The sequence below is a fragment of the Neomonachus schauinslandi genome, chromosome 7 (genome assembly GCF_002201575.2).
Source record: "Neomonachus schauinslandi chromosome 7, ASM220157v2, whole genome shotgun sequence".
In the NCBI taxonomy this organism is placed as follows: domain Eukaryota; kingdom Metazoa; phylum Chordata; class Mammalia; order Carnivora; family Phocidae; genus Neomonachus; species Neomonachus schauinslandi.
The window spans coordinates 66,820,786-66,837,698 of NC_058409.1; the positions used below are offsets into that span (position 1 = coordinate 66,820,786).

At 36.7% G+C, this 16,913-nt stretch overlaps 1 protein-coding gene across 1 annotated transcript in view; it reads left to right on the plus strand.

The window, feature by feature from the left end:
* The window catches only part of ADGRV1 (adhesion G protein-coupled receptor V1), a 521,249-nt gene that overhangs the window by 290,934 nt on the left and 213,402 nt on the right, over nucleotides 1-16,913 (plus strand). The gene's annotated exons all lie outside the window — the stretch shown is intronic.

Consider the following 16,913-nt stretch of genomic DNA (forward strand, 5'->3'; position numbering starts at 1 on the left):
CTCGACTAGGTGGCCCTGAAATATTTTATATTCTCTGGGTTTTTCTAAGGCTGAGATGATGCTTTTTCATTTCTGTATCCCTCTCTTCATTTAGTACCTGCCCCACTGTCTGCTAAATATTTGATAGCAGGGATATTGAATGTGTTTATGGATTTTGTCAGTAAGTTAATGAATGAATGCTATAGTAATCCATCCATGGGTGGATACTAATCAACACTTTAATGACTAGTATCCAGTGTTTTCTATTCTGGTTCTTCATATTTCACACAAGTGAATAAATCTAGGCCTATTGTATTTTGGTACATGAACCATATTTTTATTTGCTTACCTTTACCTTGAATTCAGTGGCAGAATCTTATTATAATTATCTTAGATAAGTTACTTGATCTCACACAATTATATAATATTGCATGCATTTGCCCTTCTGTGCATTTGTTTGGGTAAAGAGTGATATCACAGTATTCAGGGAGTTCTCAGAAACATTTAAGAAATATTCTACTAAAAATCAAAATATAACATGAATCCATAGCTCTTTGGGTTTTTGGAATCTCTTCGGGGAAGCTGACGAATGAAATGAGAAAAAAAATGCAGGGCTGTACACAGTTGTGTTAAAATGCTCAGAGGATAAGAATAATTGCTATAAAATTCAGAGAGTGATGTGTTGAGATGGATAAAGAAGGATTAAGGAAGGAGGTAGCATATGAGTGTGATTTTAAGGATAAATGGGGCGCAGAATACTGCAGGAATTTGGGGGCATCATAGCAGAAGTACAGGCTCTGGAGAATATTTCCTTGATCACCCTTCCTTACTTTACCTCTTCTCCAGACGCTCCAGTTTGCCTGCTGCTATGCACAAGATCACACTAGCCAAGTTCTGGGAAAGGATCCAGTAGGAAACATGCAAGAAACTTCCTGGCCATGACAGAAAATTGCTTCAGTATTAGACTGCTTTGTTGCTTGGGCCTCACATCTGTTTCCTTGTCCTTTCACCAACCCCTGTGCTGGTTAAAGTGGATCTCCTGATTCCTGCCTTCTTGACCTTGTTACCATTTCAGGAGCCTTGCCATTGTGCCTTGGGGTTCTCATCTGCCTGCTTGATTTTTTTTTTTTTTTTTCACTTTTGGTCTCTGAGCTCCTGTGGACCTGTATGTTCTGATTTCTGCCTAGCTGAGGTTCCTGACTTGCTATTCTCACTCAGATCTTTGCTTGTTAGTGTAGCTGGCTTACCATCTATTAAGTTGCTGACCCTCCAGTTTTTAGTATAGTTGGCTTACTCTCTATTTGCATAGACTGCATTTCCAACCAGAAAATATTGTAGTCTCCGTTTCCTGCCGTGCATCTTGTTCTGTCATAACAATCAGCTCACTTGCCATGAGTGATTCATTTATGGGAATGCTGAAAAAATAGGATAAATCTGTGAAGGGATTTCCTAGATAGGTTGAAGTTTTTATTTCACACTCTATGTCAGGGGTTTTTGAAATGGGGGGTTTGCACTTCAAAAATACACAGGGTGGGGCGCCTGGGTGGCTCAGTTGGTTAAGCGACTGCCTTCGGCTCGGGTCAGGATCCTGGAGTCCTGGGATCGAGTCCCGCATCGGGCTCCCTGCTCAGCGAGGAGCCTGCTTCTCCCTCTGACCCTCCCCCCTCTCATGTACTCTCTCTCATTCTCACTCTCTCAAATAAATAAATGGAATCTTTAAAAAAAAAAAAAATACACAGGGTGATCCACTGGAGTGTGAAAAGAAATTATTTTAATGACTAGTTTTTATCTTAAATTTTAAAAAGAAATACAGTTATTTAAAATACAAAAGAAATGAAAAATATAAATATTTAAAATAAAAATAAATAAATTATACAAATATTTAAATTATAGATTGACCTAAGTTACTCTGTATGCCGGAATGCTCATACATCAAGTGTGGCAACAGGTTTCTGGAAGGAGGTGTCTGAACTCCACGTCTTGTAAGAGTTGACAGTGGGGAGGGGACCTTACCTGTTTATTCACTTTCGGCGTATTTGAGGAATTGCATATTTGTGTGCCTGGATTTACAGATTGTGTTTTTAGCTTTAACCAGAATAGCACTCAAAAAGTGATCAAGTGCCTTAAAAAAGAGCCTATAGATTGAAGTTACTATTTTATGCATCTGAGAGCCAGGAACACAAGGCCTGTACTCCTAATACAAACTCTAACTTTAACTACACTTAGAGCAAAAATTAATAGGATTTTGATCAGTTATAACGGAAATTCCAGCAACAAATATTGGTAATTTCCAAAAAGACTATTTGAAAGGCAGATACCTACAAATATCTCTGATGAAGAACCTCACCCTATGTGTATATTCTACTTTGAGATAATAAGCACAGTGAGCATGGTATCATTTAAAAATAGTGTTTATTTCACTTTTATACTTAACCTTTAAAATTTCCATTTTTGCTCATGTTTAGTTATATATATTTAATTCTGAGAAGAGATGTATATATTTTACACATAAATAATATTCATATTTTGAGTACATGATCAAAAATTTTTTTGGTGATTGGGGTTGTTCAGTGCTCATCTGATTGAAAATGTTTGGAAATCACAGGTATTCCCAGTGGGGGCTGGTTTCAATGTGGGAGTGATTAGATGAATTTAGACCTTTCTGAAGTTTATTCTAAAGAGGTTGAATATGGAATACTAATTTATTATTATTATTAACCTAATTTATTATATCATTAGGTTCTCATTTGAAATCATAACCCAAAAGAAGTTTTTAGGAAAGAATTCACTTCTGTTGGGAAATTGAGTTGTGTACCATTTCCCTGAATACTCCGCATAGGTGTATATAAACTAATTTTTGAGGAAGAGGAGATATGTATGTATATACACACAGACACTTACACATATATACACCATTGAATTTTGCTCTAAGTGTAGTTAAGAAAAAGTTTGTATTCAGAGTATAAGTATCACCTTTGACATGAGGGGTACTTTTTTTTTTCCAGTCTTTTTTTATTGTTATGTTAATCACCATACATTACATCATTAGTTTTTGATGTAGTGTTCCATGATTCATTGTTTGCGTATAACCCCAGTGCTCCATGCAGAACGTGCCCTCTTTAATACCCATCACCAGGCTAACCCACCCCCTCACCCCCCTCCCCTCTAGAACCCTCGGTTTGTTTCTCAGAGTCCATAGTCTCTCATGGTTCGTCTCCCCCTCCGATTTCGCCCCCATGAGGGGTACTTTCAATCTGCAAGTTCTTGGCAAGAATCTTTTTAAAGATGTATGTATACATGTTTTCCTTGCTGTCTGAAAATTTACTTTATGCCACGTTGCTTTTACAAAAGACCTACATTAGTAGCTGTTTGCACTAACTGAAAGAAATCTGAAGAGGATTTAGCTTTTATAAAATGGTAACTGCCTCTTTGCTTTATACCATTTTAGCTTATGAAAGGTTTACTAGAAATCCTCTACTTTTGGATAGCAGGAGGAATTTGTATATGTATATATATATGTGTGTGTGTGTTTATATATACACAGAGACACACATATACTTTTCACAGTTTTTATATTTAATATCAAGAAACTGACTTTTGACCAAAAATCTAATTTTTTATGGGAATATATATATATTTAAAATATATTTATTTTAATTTTAAAATAATTTAATTTTAATTTTAAATAATTTAAAAATATTTTAATATATTTAAATGTGTGTATATATATATATATATATATATATATATATATATATATTTTTTTTTTTTTTAGAGAGAGGGAGAGAGCAAGGAAGGGACAGAGGGAGAGACACAATACCAAGCAGGTTCCATGCCCAGCACAGCACCCAACACAGGGCTCCATCTCACAACCCTGAGATCATGACCTGAGCCAAAATCAAGAGTTTGATTAACCAACACTTAATCAACTGAGCCACCCAAGTGCCCTGGGAATATATCTTTTGATAGCAAAGTGATGGCAAGTTCTTTTGTCAGTCCTGTTACAATTCTCGTCAGGTATTTGAAGTTCACAACTTGTAAGAAATAGAATGACGTTAACCTAGTATGAGATGGTCCTTATATTAACTGAGTACTAGCCATATCTTTTTTAAAGTTTTTATTTAAATTCCAGTTAGTTAACATACAGTGTAATATTCATTTCAGGTGTACAGTATAGTGATTCAACACTTCCATACAACACCCTGTACTCATCACGAGTGCACTCCTTAATCCCCATCGCTTTTTTTCACCCATCGCCCTACCCACCTTCCCTCTGCTAACCATCGGTTTGTTCTCTATAGTTAAGAGTCTGTTTCTTGGGACACCTAGGTGGCTCAGTCGGTTAAGGGTCTGTTGTTTTTTTTTTAAGATTTTTTATTTATTTATTTGACAGCAAGAGAGGCAACACAAGCAAGGGGCGGGAGAGGGAGAAGCAGGCTTCCAGCGGAGCAGGGAGCCCGATGCGGGGCTTAATCCCAGGACCCTGGGATCATGACTTGAGCTGAAGGCAGAAGCTTAACAACTGAGCCACCCAGTGCCCCAAGGGTCTGATTCTTGATCTCAGTTCAGGTCCTGATCTCAAGGTCATGAGTTCAAGCCTCATGTTGGGCTCCATGCTGGGTGTGGAGCCTACTTAAAAAAAAGAAAAAATCTTTTCTTGGCTTGCCTCTCTTTTTTTTCCTTTTGCTCATTTTTGAACTTTTTTTTAATAGATGAGTTGAGTCCTTTATTAATTTGACTCTATGCTTGTTCTTATTATATTTATTGTATATGATGCTACATTCAGTGCATGTTTTCAACTATGTGCTCTATTGCCTTTACTATTGTTTCTTTGGGCATTGAGGGAGATTTCTATCTTTATTCTAGTAATTATCTTTGTACTATTACCTTAAAATTTTTTTTAATTTAAATTCAATTTTGTTAACATATAGTGTATTACTAGTTTCAGGGGTAGAATTTAGTGATTCATCAGTTGTATATAGGACCCAGTGCTCATTACAACAAGTGCTCTCCTTAATGCCCATCACCCAATTACCCCATCCCCAGCCACCTCCCCTCCAGTAACCCTCAGTTTGTTTCCTATAGTTAAGAGTCTCTTATGGTTTGTGCCCCTCTCTGTTTTATCTTATTTTATTTTTCCTTTTCTTCCCGATGTTCATCTGTTTTGTTTCTTAAATTCCACATGTGAGTGAAATCATATGGTATTTGTCTTTCTCTGACTGACTTATTTTGTTTAGCATAATACCTGCTAGTTCCATCCATGTCATTGCAAGTGGCAAAACTTCATTCTTCGTGGTGTCTGAGTAATATTCCATTGTATATATATACCTCATCTTTATCCATTCATCTGTTGATGGACATTTGGGCTCTTTCCATAGTTTGGCTGTTGTAGACATTGCTGCTATAAACACTGCGGTGTTTATGTGCCCCTTCGAATCACTATTTTTGTATACTTTGGATAAATACCTACTAGTGCAATTGCTGAATCATAGGGTAGTTCTATTTTTAACTTTTTGAGGAACCTCCATACTCTTTTCCAGAGTGGCTGCACCAGCTTGCATTCCCACCAACAATGTAAGAAGGTTCCCCTTTCTCCACATCCTCACCAACTTCTGTTGTTTCCTGAGTTGTTCATTTTAACCATTCTGACCAGTGTGAGGTTGTATCTCATTGTGGTTTTGATTTGTATTTCCCTGATGCCTAGTGATATTGAGCATTTTTTCGTGTCCGTTGGCCATTTGTGTATCTTCTTTGGAGAAATGTCTGTTCATGTCTTTTTGCCCATTTTTTTACTGGATTTTTTTGTTTCTTGGGTGTTGAGTTTGATAAGTTCTTTATAGATTTTGGATACTAGCCCTATATCTGATATGTCATTTGCTAACATCTTCTCCCATTCCATAGGTTGTTGTCTTTTAGTTTTGTGGATTGTTTCCTTTGCTGAGCAAAAGCTCTTTATCCTGATGAAGTCCTGATAATTCTTTTTGCTTTTGTTTCCGTTGCCTTTGGAGATGTGTCTAGGAAAAAGTTGTTGAGGCTAAGGTCAGAGAGGTTGCTGAGTACTGGCCATATATCATTTAATATTGAAAAATAAAGTTCCACTGTATGTGTTTTCTGTCCATTCCACAAATAAACCTGATAAAGGATTTGTAATAGAGAACTGTAACATCTTAAACACATTCTGTGGGTTTACCAAGGAAAGTAAAATTCTATAAAATTGGAGTAGCTTTATTTTTAAGTTAAGTTCTTCAGGAAAAGGGGTAGGTAGCATAATGAGAATTCTGTTTTTAATTTACATCAGTTCTTTCATGTATTGACAATGGTGTGACTCTTTTAGTGACAGCTAGGCATTTAACTTTTGAACTCTTTCGTATTCTGTAAACATTAGGAAGCACCAGTTTGTCTCTTGATCCAAACATTCCCATCTAGGACTCATGTGCTGAATCCATGATCAGTTAACTTTGTTTACTCAAAATCTTTTAAAAGGTATGATTTGGATTCATTTTCTTAATATTTCCATAGAAACTAAAAAATTGGTCAACCATATCATTTTACATACGGTTTACCTGGGAGAATAACGTTTATTTCAGCTTATGGTAATTTTTATTATTATAAACAATATAAAATGAATCACTCAAAAGCTGACTTTGAAACTTGTCATATGTTATATTAGTGATTTTGATATTACACACTAAATATATAATGCCTACCCCCTTTATTTATGTATTTATTTTGGCCTCGATCTTCTTAGCTTGGATCCAGAAGAGTATACATTTTTTGGAATCAGAAACAATGTCATAGACTTTTTTCCCCTTGTCTTGTCAGGAAGTTAATTAAAATGGAAACTTTTCCAAATCTCCCCCAAAAAGTGTCTTCCAGTAGCTTAGGTTGAGAACCCCTACGCATAAGAGGACAGTTCAAAGCGTCCTGTTGATTGACCCCATCATGGTCAGAATGCTGACCATGCAGTGCAGTGCTTCACACCTGCCCAGCTTCACATCTTGGCTGTGTCAATTCTGAGCTCCATGATGGCGGTAGTGGACTCACTGAGCCAGTCTCAGGGAGTTGTTACGAGCATAAAATGCAAAAAAGCATATAAATGCCCTAATGAGGTGCCTGAAACGTGGTAAGTACTTCATAAATAAAAACTATTATTTTGTCATTATGATTATGGAGAAGAGAGAACCTTGTGTAACAGGCGTGTTTAAAGAGATAATTAACCTCTCAAGACTATTGGTAAAAAGCAGCAAGCCTTTTGTAGGTAGTGCTGATACCAGGTCCTTTTATAATGAGGGAAGGGGGAAGGAAAGGAAGAAGGGAAGCAGCTGAATAGGAGGATCTGAGTCAACTTGAGGCCTGAGTGGCCTTTATGATGTTAAGTCACAGTACCAAGTATTTCTCTTGACCAGCGGCCAACATTGTCTGCTGCTCGAGGTTACTTAAGTCCAGTTCTCAGACCTATATTGTCCACATTTGTTTTTATATAGTAGAAATTTAGGACTTTGATGTTGCCATTTGAAACATATTTTCATTCCCCATAACCTTTCAGGATTATACTATATGAAAAACAAGACTAGACAAATATAGTAAGTCTTGAAGAAACTACTTTCTGTATTGAATGAAATGAGAAAAACTGTTCAGAGCAAACCCTAACACTGCAAGAAGGACATCCCTATATTTGGTGAAGAGAATTGGAATATTCATAAATATATTGTTAGAAACACATATTGGGAGTTTAATCCTCACAATGACCCTCTGAGTAAGTTGTTATTGCCATTTTACAGAGGAAGACCTTGAGGCACCAAGAATGTAACTTTCCTGAGGTCAAACATCTATTAAACCACTTAGCAGGTAGCTAGTTCTGCTCCAGAGCTCATGCCTAAACTTGTGTCCTGTTCACACTCTTAACCCCATTCTATGTTAATTCTGTGTTCCACATGTATTTCTGGTGATTAGAAGGCTCGGTGTCAAAATGCTGTGCCACACTTAATCAGGGGTTTGTGTTTTTGTGTAGGTGATTGGGCCCCAGGCAAGGTATGTGCATTATAGACCGCAGAAATAAAGGGCCAGTGCCTTCTCAGTAATCAGTTATTACTGAAACAGTAACCTCTGGATTTATTCAGGTCACAGAAGCAGCAGTTACACCAGGAATCAGAGAATCAGTGCTCTTGTGAATTTCACTCCTCGCCCAAAGCATAAACCTAAATTTGTAGGCTTTTTTTAACTACATTATCCTGTCATATCAATATTTACCATTTTCTTAGAATTCTTATTTTTGTGACTTGGTGGAAGTTATCCAAGCACTTAGGTCTAATAGAAGTTTGACTTTGGAAAGTGGTAGCGTAAAAATAATTTTAGAGATAGTGATTTATATACACATGAAATTGTAAAATGCCCTCAGTAGTATTAAGATTATAATAAAATTTTAAGAAATGTCTTCAAATTTTATTTTTCCTCGATTGCAGGAAATTGAAATTTGATGAGGAAACCTAGATATCCTCCATTCAGAGTTGTTTACTTCTGTGCCTTCTAAGCCACATTTATTGCAATTCATGCATCTCTTCCCATGGCAGAGGAGTTTTCTAAATATAATCACGAAGAGAGAGCTTCCTTTCTATAAACCTCATTCTGAAATGAGTTCCATGTAAGTGTCCACAGAAAAACCAAACAACCAAAAGGCATTTTCAAGATACATGTGTTCATTTTATCTGAAGATATTTAAAATCAGTGGTTCATAGATACATGATACTTTTGTCATGCCTCAACATCATAAATCTTTATAGCTGAATATCATGCTATAGTGTTTTGTCACTGTGGCATGAATTTTGAAGATTTAGTAAGACCCTCTTAGCATGATTACTTTAACAGTGAAAATCTAATCCTTTGTTCAGTATGTGCAGTAGAGGATGGGACTATTTTAATGGATCCGGGTTTAGTTGAATAACACTAACCTTAAATGAGGCTTTACTTGGTGCCAGCCACTGTGCTAAACCCTTCATGAAGACTGTCTCACTTAATCCTCACAACAGATCTGTTAGTGAGCTCCTCTTACTGTCCCTGTTTTAAAAATGATAAACCTGAGGCTCAGAGAGTTTATTTAGCTTGTCTAAGGTCACCAAATATTAAGTGGTGATAAATTGCTTGACCTTAATTCTGGACGAAAGAATGTGGATATTATGCTCAGTGAAGTATAATTATTACAAGTATATTACTAAAAATTATGTAAATAAAAATTTTGTAAATATGGTTACTTTATCTAATAATTAACCTTTAATAAAAGATGTATTTCTCCTGTTTCTTATTGATTTTCACTTACCAGCTGCTACCAGATCCTTTTCATTAAGTTTATAGGTCAAGTGGTTAATAATCTTTAAACAGACCTTTAAAATCTACCATCTAAGTTTATTTATTAACGATAACAAAAACAAAAACAGCCTGTTTTTTCAAGAAACCTTTTCTAATTAACAGTAGTCATGTGATTACGATGTTTTAATTACCTTTAAGATCTCGTAAGAGACAAGTTCTCTAAGTGATTATTGGAACATTTGTGAAGAAAGAGATTTTATTATGGTCTCTGCCTGTGTGCTTTCCTTAAAACTGGATAAATTGTAATGTTTGTAATTGTTTTCTTTTTTTTTTAACTTTGAGAAACTTAATTAAATTTTTTTCTTTGTCTTTAACTTTGAGAAACTTAAATATAATTCAACATAATTCTTTTTAATATTCATTATTATTAATTTGTGAGAATTATTACCTAGAAAATACTAACTTATCAAGACAGCACTCTTAAAGTAATCTTAGAGGGGCGCCTGAGTGGCTCAGTAGTTAAGCGTCTGCCTTCGGCTCAGGTCATGATCCCAGGGTCCTGGGATCGAGCCCCGCATCGGGCTCCCTGCTCTGCAGGCAGCCTGCTTCTCCCTCTCCCCCTCCCCCTGCTTGTGTTCCCTCTCTTGCTGGTCTCGCTCTGTCAAATAAATGAATAAAATCTTTAAAAAAAAAAAGTAATCTTAGAAAAGGTAATATATTCAGATGTAGTTTAAGCTAACTGATTTTTAATTATTTGTTATAGGGTTTTATTTATCATTTTAAAACAAATAAAAATTAAAAATAATCAGTATTCTGATTTAAAAGCACCTTGATGTTAAAATAATTACTTTGAAGTTTGTTGTATTGAGTGACTATGGAGTTTGGCTTAAGAATTCAGAGGTTGTTTAGTTCCCCTGACTTTAGTATTACATATTAATCTCTGTGGCCTTTGCTCTGAAATGTGGGGAAGAACCACATGAACTGGGCATGATGAGGTCCATGACCTTGTTTGTTTGTTTTTCCATTGTGTCTGAAGGCTAAACTCTTTTAGGAACGCGAAAGCACTCTGCAAAAATGAACATTGACTGTGAGATTGGTAGAGAAGGGGGTGGGAACAAAGTAAAAAAATACACATGGAGTTCTAAAATTAGCCACTGTTATCAATGCCCTGCCCACGGGGGGCTGCTGGCTGTCCTGTGGTTGGAAGGACTCTCCCCCACCTCCATTGAGATGCCCTGAGGAGGAGGATCCCAGCCTCCTGGTCACAGGCTTTGCCCTTATATAATGTACTACATGGTTATGCTTCATCCTTAGAAAAATCACCAAAATTAACTTCCAAAAAAGAGCAGATCGGTTTATTTTACCGTAATTATACACATAACTAATAGTTCAGAATTTCATAATTCATGTGTGTAAACATTTAGACTGTAATGATAAGGCTTTTGGCCATACTTAGCATTATTTGTTGATATTTTCAAGCCCTTAAACATTTTTGATCTTCTTATATTTGGGGTGACAGGTTGTGGTTTAGATGGGTATGGGCAGGGACTTTTGATCTCTTCATAGCATTTCCAAGATATTTACTTAGGGTGTGGACCAGCACCAGGGCTTGGAGAGTTGGAGATGTGCAGGGGGTGTTTGGATGCAGTTTGCACCTTTGGCCTCCCAATGAGTATTCAGTGTAGCCACTTTATTATATTTTTATGGGATTTCTTTTAGAAGCCCATTCCAGTGAGTTAATTGAAAGTAATGATTACATTTAACAAGGCAATGACAATTTTTAAAAACATGGATTTAATGTAATAATTTTTCATTTCATTTGCTGTGGTACTTTAATAACTATGTCATTTAATAACATTAAAAATATGAAGGTGTTTTCAGGGTACCTAGGTGGCACAGTTGGTTGAGCATCCCACTCTTGGTTTCGGTTTGGGTCATGATCTCAGGGTCATGGGATTGAGCCCCACCTGGGACTTCACACTCAGTGGGGAGTCGGCTTGAGTCTCTCTCCCTCTTCCTCTGTCCCTCCCCCTGCTTGCAAGCTCTCTCTCTCAAATAAATCTTTTTTTAAAAAAAGAAGGTATTTTGAAATTGATAACATCATTACACTAAATAAGATCTAGAGGAAATGTAAATTTTCAACCATCCCACCACCAATAGATAAATTGATTAGGTCTCTTTGTGGTGGAGCCTGGGCATTTGAATTTTTGGGAAACTCTGCAGGCGACCTCGTGTGCACCCCAGGTGAAGAACAGTAACAAGTTTCCAGTATTGTTACGAAGATTAAATGAGGAACAACTGGAATTTGAAAAATGAAAGTTCTTCCTCAAAGTACTCTTCCTTGCCATAATGTACTACAAATATTTAATGTATTTATGTGATTGAGGTTTAGTTTAAGCTTTGAGTATAGTTCCCTTAAAGGAAATAGAGACTATAGCTTGATAGAACAAATAGAAAAAAATATTTTGAAAGAATATTTTTTTGTATCTTTTGAAAATAGTTTATTGGCTTCTTGAATAAAAAGATCCTTTTTAGGGGCGCCTGGGTGGCTCAGTCGGTTAAGCATCTGCCTTCGGCTCAAGTCATGATCCCGGGGTCCTGGAATTGAGTCCCACAACGGGCTCCCTGCTCGGTGGGGAGCCTGCTTCTCCCCCATCCCCCTGCTTGTGCTCTCTCTCTCTCTCACTCTCTCTCTCTCTAATAAATAAAATCTTAAAAAAAAAAAAAAAAGATCCTTTTTAGGGCACCCGGGTGGCTTAGCTGGGTAAACCTCAGACTCTTGATTTAGGCTCAGGTCATGATCTCGGGGTGGTGAGATCGAGCCCCAGGTCACGATCCATACTCAGTGGGGAATCTGCTTCTCTCCCTCTCTCCCTAAGATAAATAAATAAATCTTCTTTAAAAATCCTTTTTCCTTTCAGAGTCAGTTTTTACTTTCCATCATTCTAAATTCAGCTGCTCCCTAGAATTTACATAATTTTATCAGATATCACTTATTTTTAATATGCTAATGAGGAATGATGAACATTTTATAGTTTATTTCTATAATGAGCTAAGCTAATCAAGAAATTTATGTTTTGGGGCACCTGGGTGGCTCAGTCGTTAAGTGTCTGCCTTCGGCTCAGGTCATGATCTCAGGGTCTTGGGATCGAGCCCCACATTGGGTTCCCTGCTCAGCGGGAAGCCTGCTTCTCCCTCTCCCACCCCCCCTGCTGTGTTCCCTCTCTCGCTGTGTCTCTCTCTGTCAAATAAATAAAATCTTTAAAAAAAAAAAAGAAATTTATGTTTTGTTAGATGAATTAGAGAAGTTATATAATCTCATTAGTATCTTTTCCTCTAATTATTGCAGAAAACTATTTTTCTCATTATAAAACATTTAGAAGCAGTTATAAGTTTCTTATAAAGTGAATAACTCAACAGAAATGGTATAGTTAATATTTAAAATGTAAAGATGGAATTTTACTTCTTTAAGTTTTAGAAATTGAACCCAAGTTTCTCTGTACTTAGAAAAATCCCTCTTATAAACGTCATCACCAAATCTAATTGTTGTTTTTCATTTCTCATCTTCTTTTGATATTATTTACCACATCCTCCTTTGTGTGCAACTCTTTTTAACATTTTAATTAGTTTCAGAATTTTATTACGAAACATATATAAACTATTAAAAATGTGAGCACTCATATGCTTCCTCCCAGTGTAATAAATAAAACAGTATCAATGATTCAACCTCCCTGTGTGTTCCTCCCTGCTTGTAATTTCCTCCCTGCCCAAACAGAAGTGTAACCATTATCCATAATTTGATATAGAACATTCTCCTGTGTTTTTTATACTTTTACTATAGATGTGTGTACTCCTAGACAATATGTCATGTCATATTTTGGTATGTGTTTAACCTTTATATAAATTATATAGTGTGGGTGTGTTTCTCTTTAGCACTTGTTTTTGTATTTTTCACTTGACATTGTTTTTTGCAATTTGTCCTTAAAAAAAAAAAATCTGTGACACTACTTTCTATTTGCTCTCACCCATATTTGCCCTCTTCATCTGCTTTGGTTGGTCCCTACTCCTTGATCAGTTTTGTTCCCAGGGTCCTGTAACCGACAGCCTTCTCTTCTAACCGCACAGCCTTTACCTTTGCATTCCCTGCCTTACTTGGCTTCTTCAAAGCTCTTGTATTCTCCTGAGATCCAAGGCTGTTTTTCTGAAAACCTGCTGGATATCTGCAACAGGAATCCTGCAAGTACCCTCACTTTCATCTTCAAAAAGTGAGTTCATTTTTTCCCTAGACCTGCAATTCCTTATGCTTTTCTTTAATTTGAATAAGGATACACTATCACCTCTGCAATTTGTACTGTTACATTTAGATATTCTGAAACCCCTAGTTACATTTAGGTATTCTGAAACCCCTAGTATTCTTTACTCTTCGCTAAATCCTCTAGAGGTAAAAGGCAAACACAAAGCTGCTGGAACAAGACACAGAATAATAATACATATACATAATAACTAAGACTTAAGCCAGTGAACATTGCTTTATTTTGTTTTTTCCTTATACAATGGTCTGAGATGGGTGCCCAAGTCAATGGGCAGCTCACATCCACGTAACTCTTCAGAGACTGACTACAGCAGGTTTTCTGTCATTAACATATGACCTCCAGGGTTATTGTTCTAGCTAGTAGGAGAGGGGATAGAGGAAGACTAGGGTCAACAATTGACTCTTAAGCAAGGCCTAAGTTCACATCACTTTCATTCACATTCTGCTGGCTACAAGGGTTCTCTTGTTCTCTTAAGTGGGCAGCCACCCCCTGGCCACAACTATATACCATGAAAACATGGGAGAATGGATTGTGGTGGGCGGTCTCATATCTGTGCCACACATAGATTCATAGCATGTCTTTCAGAGGCTTTCCTTCCTCACCTCATTTAAATGCCACTGCTATAGTCCAAAGCTTCAACATCTCTTGCTTAAACTATTTCAAGTAACTTTTTGCCTGGTCATGTTTATTTCTTCCAATCCATCCCCCATGCTAATGTCAAAATTCTTTTTCTAAAATATTGGCATTCTATTGTTTTTCTTAAGGAAAATAAAAAAAGCTAATACATATTAATATAATGAGTATAGACAACAATATACTGCAATCATCAAAATTTCTAAGAGACTAAAACTTATCCCTATTACTAAAAAGAAAGGATAATTATATAATATGGTAAAAGTGCTGAAGATCTCTACAATAGCAATCATATTATAATATATAAATGTATCATATTATTATGCTATACACCTTAAATTTATACTGTGTTATATATCAAAATACATATATAGAGAGAGAGAATATATATCAAATATATTCAATTAAAACAATCTGTTTAAAGTCCAGTATCCCTACAGGGTCTCTTCAGCACATATGGAATGAACTCCATGATGCTTGAGACTCTTTCCACATATTCCATACTTGTAATGCTTGTGCTGGCTTACTGTGACTTAATCATGTTATGTATTTTCATAGCTGTATTATCTTTATTTTTGAAACTTCCTGTGACTAGAGCTCTTTGTCCCTTTATTCTGTACAATTGTCATCACCTACCAGTGGCTTTCCTAGAGATAACCTTCCCCTGAAGTGGAGTTCATTGCTCCTTTACCTGTGTTGCCAAGTATTTAAATCTTCACTACTCCGAATAAGATCTTCAGACCAACAGCACTGGTATCATTTGGAAACTTGTTAGAAATGCAGAGTATCTGGTCCAGCCTGACCTACTGAACCAGCATGTGCATTTGTAACTAGCTCGCATGCGATCTGATACTGCTGGTGCACAGGATTTAGAGTCATATATATATATGACTCTAAATATATATATGCATATGCTTTTGTTGTTTGTTTTTCTTTTCTCTTTAATATGGTTTGTTTAAAACTCTTTGGCAAAGAAACATGTTCTTATCAGTACTATTTTAAGGAGAGATCATGGTGTGATTCTTGATGCAACAGCTTCCTGAGCTGCGGGGTCAGATGAACAACTTTCTCATTAGAAACATTGATGCCAATATTTACTCTCAGTGTTGATCTAACAAAATGAATATGTTGCTAGAGGCAGGTGATAGGTCCTTTGGCAAACTATGAATAAAAAACAAACAGATATAGTGAATGAGAAGGCCAACTTTATAAAAAATTGTTTTTATTGTGGACTTCATTGTCGAGGAACCTTTCTACACAATCTTCCAAATTTATAATGACCAAGTGGTAATATCCTTTCATTGTTCTAGTGGTTTTGTGCATACATTGTGATAACCCAGTATTTAATGTATGAGTTTGTGTAAATGTTATAGTATTGTTTTGTTGTGTGTTTGTGTTTTTTTTTAACCAAATAAAAAGTGGCCAAAAGTTGGTGTTAGCCGAATTCTTACTTTTTAAATATTAGAGAATTATTTCTAGATTTACATGAATCCACTTTTCTGAGTGGAAACTATAATTCTTATTTGCTTACATGAAAAGTTTTTACTGCCCTAATCAACTTGTTCTTCCAGTTTTATAAATTACTTCATTTAGTGAAAATGAGGAAATACTGGGATTTCAAGTCTACTAATTTTACCCAGGTGTCAAAGAAAATATCTCTCTTACAGTGTAAGAACCTATATAATGTAGACTATTCAACTCAGTGAACACTTGCAGCATGTCCACTATGGGTGGTGCATGGTGCTGGGGACTAGGGATGAACGGTGCTGACTTTGCGAAGGAGAAACTTTTTTTAAGGATTTTATTTATTTATTTGAGAGAGAGAGAGGGAGAGCACAAGCTGGGAGGGGAGGGACCAGCAGGCCCTCCACTGAGGAGGGAGCCTGACACGGGGCTCAATCCCAGACCCTGGGATCATGACCTGAGCCAAAGTCAGACACTTAACCGACTGAGCCACCCAGGTGCCTCGAGAAGGAGAAACAGATCATTTTAGTACAGGGTGTCAGTGCTAAGATAAGACTTATGAACATGCACCATGAGAGTTCCAAGAAGGGGCCACTTTGCTCATCACAAGATGACTTGGTAGATGACATCAAGGTGAGTACTGAAAGATTAGTAGACTTTTGATAGATGAAGCAAAGGAGGAGGGGTAGGAGGGATGCTTCCTGGAATGTGTCCAGGTGGAACGAGTGGCATTGGTAAAAACAGGTAATACTGCCAGAGTGTCATGTGTTGATGGAGAAAGGATCAAACAGCAGTTTAGGGTGACTGGAGTGTAAATCAAAATAGGGCAGAAGTGCAAGATGAGGCTAGACTGGTAGGTAAGAACTAATCATCAAAGGTCAGGTATCAGAGAAGCATGTAATTTTTTTTTTTTTTTTTTTTTTTTTTTTTTTTTTTTTTTTTTTTTTTAGATTTTTTTTTATTTATTTATTTGAGACAGAGAGAATGAGAGACAGAGAGCATGAGAGGGAGGAGGGTCAGAGGGAGAAGCAGACTCCCCGCCGAGCAGGGAGCCCGATGCGGGACTCGATCCCGGGACTCCAGGATCATGACCCGAGCCGAAGGCAGTCGCCCAACCAACTGAGCCACCCAGGCGCCCGAGAAGCATGTAATTTTACCTCTGATGAAGAGATAGTGAAGATTTAGAGAATGATATGAAAGGGATCAATTAGTTCTTCATTC